At 40.3% G+C, this 4634-nt stretch overlaps 1 pseudogene; it reads left to right on the forward strand.

Annotated features, from left to right (window-relative positions):
- The first annotated feature begins 1929 nt into the window (after positions 1 to 1929).
- Positions 1930 to 2047, forward strand: LOC134937429 (5S ribosomal RNA; annotated as a pseudogene).
- The last annotated feature ends 2587 nt before the right edge of the window (positions 2048 to 4634 follow it).

Below are 4634 nucleotides of genomic sequence, written 5' to 3' on the forward strand. Positions count from 1 at the left end.
TTGAAACATTCATTATACCTATCAGTACTTGTCAGGTTTTGATTTTATTATTATTCACTGCTCACATGCCACAGCTGTGTGCTAGTTAGGTGATTATGCACAATAGCATTGAAACATTTATTATACCTATCAGTTTTGTTTCTGTCACCAGTGTACGTCAGTTTGTCTAAACTTCTCCTATATCTAAACAATGTCTCAATATTAGACTGACATTGTTGCCATCTATTGGCAACAGTGGTGTCTACACATTCATTTAAATAATGCAGGAGGTTAGAAATGAAACATTTGTTGCATCCTTGTGGGGATAGCTATACCACCGGTCTATCACATTAATCACATATTCCTCCCATTCTATTACTTAGGTGCTGAGTACTCAATATGATATAAATGATTCTCTTTTGTGCTGTGGTCTGACTATCTAGCTACATTTCACATCAATATCTGACTTCCATTCTATCTACTAAATTGTTTGCTGGCTAGGTAACGATTTAGTTTTTGAATTTGGACATAGAGAAGACGCCGAACACACGCTGCCCACACGCGTGTTCCGCCGTTCCACTGACAGCTTCGTATAAGGAGATAAGTCGAAAAATAAATCCCAGACCTAGGTGCGGCTTCCTATTGGTGAACAAGCTCTCCTGAGCGAAACGTACGTCCACTTCCGGTTCCGGTGTTCCGAACTTCCGGTCGGCGGACCGCGGACACCGGCGTCTCTTTGCCGGGCTCACCCTCCACCACGGACCTTCAGCTGCGGTTTCCAAGGACTAAGGGGGGTATTCCACCCCTCCACCTAACAGTAGGACACAGGACTTTTTTCTGATATCATATCGGACGCAATATCTCTGGTGTACATGATAACAATAGGAAGCCGCACCTAGTTCTGGGATTTATTTTTCGACTTATCTCCTTATACCCATCTACAATCAATTTATGATTCTTCAATAGGTTCAGTCCTGTTTTTTTTTGTTTTTTGGTCATTAATTCCAACAGGAATATTTACATATTTTTAGGCTTATGCATTGTGACTTTGTGTATATATCTCAAATAATTGAACGTTCAACATTTTTCTCACCCCCATATATATAATTTTTTTTCACCCCCTCTCCTTTTTTGTTAACCGTACTATGTAGTCGTGAATTTATTATCTGACTGATTACACGCATTTGTTTTGCTCCAAATGTTCGATCAAATGCATGACTTAACACTAGTATAGGTATCTTTATCCACACAGCTTTAATTACCTGACATTCCCATTTACATTTAATTTCTGGCACTCCCTCTCATCCTGTCTAAACAATCTGGGTGGCTCTGCAATGCAGCATGTAAACCGAGCACCACGTTGTTACAAGACAGGACAGCAGAAGAGTCCCTCTACCTTCTTTCGGTCTCAGTGTCGTTTCTCACCACCCTCTCATTTTATCATTCGATGTCCAGACAGATGATAAAAAAGCAGAAGTGGTGTTTAACACAGACCTGATTCTCTATTTTATTTCTTTCCTTTTCTATACCCATCCTTTCCATAACTATTTTTAATACTATAATTTTGTATACCAGTATCATACTATCATTTACTCAGTACTTCTGGCCAAACCTGGAGAGTTTATATATATATACATACCTCAGATCAAACCCAACCAGCCCGCAGCTGTTTTTTTGTTTCCCCATTGATTTCCAACAGCCACTGGTACTATCTACTTACTTACCCAAGGTCAACAACACTGAAGAAGACCAATCACACCCATATTTTTCATTTGTTTGAAGTTCAGTCCAGGGGGCCGGGTAAGCCTTGTGATTTTGGAAACTATCAGGGATTATCAGAGATCGCCAGTGTTTTGGATTTAAGAGCATCCAGTTATCTCATTCAAAATACCTTTGGGATTTATCAGAGCCCAATACTTGGTTCCAGGTATCATCAAGCAGGATATACCCACCTGCGGTCAAACCACACTGAGTATGCCCAACCTCGTCTGATCTTGGAAGCCAAGCACTGTGGGCCAGGTCAGTACCTGGTTGGGAGACCACCAGAGAATACTTGGTACTGCAGGTATTTATATCCAAACCTAGGACACAAGACCTGGAACCAAAGCAGTATTTTCTATCTTAGTTTGTGTAAATTTATATTCTACTAATTATCATTGTTGAGCCCGGCTTATCAGACTTACTAATATTCCTCCCTTCCGTTATATTGGTATTTTCATTACAAGTACATTGCATTTCTATTATTTTCGGAAGAAGGCAATTTATATTATTTATCCTTCTTAACGTCAGAGACACATATATAATTTCGCCCAATAGAGCTATCAAGTTTGAATTTATAGCACCTAAATTGATTAATTAATTCATATTGATCATTAGGATAGACAAATCCTATGACAATTGCTCGTTAACTTTACTGTCACTCTGCCCTTTGCCTTATAGCCATTTTTTTAGAGGACCACCAATAAAAGTTACATTTTAAATATTACAAGACCATCAATTCTACAATAAAAGTGTGCCCCAGAAGAGACATATAGTCTTTCTTTTCCTTTGGCTCCTGCACTATACAAGAACCATACACCTTCCCTTGACACCTTCAGGTATACAGGTAGGGAGTTACAAGCCTACAAGAAGGAGCTGTTCCAGCGCAGGATGGTCCTTAATTATGTCACGGCTATGACAGGTGGGTATTGTGTTACTCTGGCAACTCAGTATGGTGTGAAGTGCTGTACGTATATTATGAATAGCACTGATGACCCCATGGAGATCATCGATCAAAATATGGACAATATCTTGCAGTTAAAGTGGGAGTTCAGAAGGAAATACAACCTTACCTTGACGGCTGTGGGTAATGAACTGACCGGCTGGGTTTCATGGTTGAACCCACGCAAATGGTTCTCAGGGTTTTGGAGAGAGGGCGCAAAATGTAATTGCGAGTGTAGGAAAGTTTATCCTTTGTATCCTGGGTGTCATCATAATTTTTGGTCTGATATTCAGATGTGTTCGAATTTTGACGTGGCGCAAACACAGCACAAATTTGAGGAGTCTAAGGAGCGAGGGCATTGTTACAGCAGCAGATTGATTTATGACCCATCTGTAGAAACAGTGTTATGATAAGGATTGCAAATTAATTTCATGGCCTGTTTCTTTCACCATTTCTCTCTGTTTCCCCCTCTACCCAGAAACATCCAACCGGAAAAGACATCAACCATACCCAAATTTATGTGAATGTATTTTTTATTATATGTATCTTATCCTCATCTCTGCAACCTTCAGTTAATGGCACACATAGTCGGTAAATGTTATCCACATATAGTAGCACACACATATGTTTTCCCTCCATGTATCATCAGATAAATGTGCTCCCCATTTGTTGGTATAAGAAGCCGAAAAGGTGAGGGTTAAAAGACCTTGCCTGAAAAGAGCTCGGTAGTGTTTGTTTGCCCATGTACAGACCCTTAATACGGGATTAGAAGGATTTAATGTATACTTCACAATATCTGAAAGCTTACTTAGAACATATACGGCATGATGATACATGCCCCTTAGACATTAATTCATACTTACATACATACATACATATATGCTTTTTTCTATCCCAATAGGCTATACATTTCCCACCTACAACTCTCCCATGGTCATCCGAACTTTGTATATAATGTATAGGTAATATTTTCAGTTTTATTAGTTATGTGTGGCAGTTATTATTGACTGCCAAAGGGTGGACTGCCGAAGTCAAAAATATTATAGCCACACGCATCACAGATGGCATCCGTGCGGGTGCTTGTACTGCCGTGCGTGCGCATACTCGCAGGTTACGTATAATCGCTCACGCGGCCATGCGTATTAGTGCATGGTATGATTAAATACGGTAGCATACGCATTCGCATGGAAAAGCCACAAAGACATATCTCATATTTTATCCACATAGTACATAATTTACACATAGCCCACATGCACCACACCAGCGAGTTACTTTTGCTTTAAAGGTATAACAACAGAGGGATTCAACTTTACAGGACATGAGGGGACAGAATTAGGTTAGGAGGTGGTGTTTGGTATCCAGTTGTACAGTATTTCAAGGGCAATACTCCGATGGTAGTTTGCAGAAAGTAGCACGCTCCTGCACATAGATATGCGCAGGAACAAAATATTAATATTAACTGTATTTACTGTACTCTTGATATTTGGCAGGAACCCAGTGGAGAACATCTGCAAGTGCACCTGGACCAGGCATCGCCCACATATTCAAACCGAGCTATGACCCCTCATGTACTGTAAATGACCAGCCCTTTGACCTATAGGTGAATAGATTACAGTTCCCATTGTTTCATGATTTGGACTAATGTATAAAAGCCAAGCCTCCTGACCGGTCATACACATTCTCTGAAGGTCATCTATCCAGATTGACAGAGGACCGGGACCGGGTGGCGCAAGTGGACAAACGTATGTATCCATTGATTGTAGCCTTTTCTCTTATGTGATTGTGTTTCTTGTTGTACCCCCTTTTAAGTAAATAATTGTTGCTGGGTTGAACCTGCAACATTGCATATACAATTGGTGTCGCTTTCCTTTCCTGTTAGGGGTTTTAAAGTGTATTCCGCCACATGTATAGCTACTTTGTGCTTACAGCGTGCTGGTGTGCTTACACAACGTGT

This window comes from Pseudophryne corroboree, chromosome 6 (assembly GCF_028390025.1).
Source record: "Pseudophryne corroboree isolate aPseCor3 chromosome 6, aPseCor3.hap2, whole genome shotgun sequence".
NCBI classification, from domain to species: Eukaryota; Metazoa; Chordata; class Amphibia; order Anura; family Myobatrachidae; genus Pseudophryne; species Pseudophryne corroboree.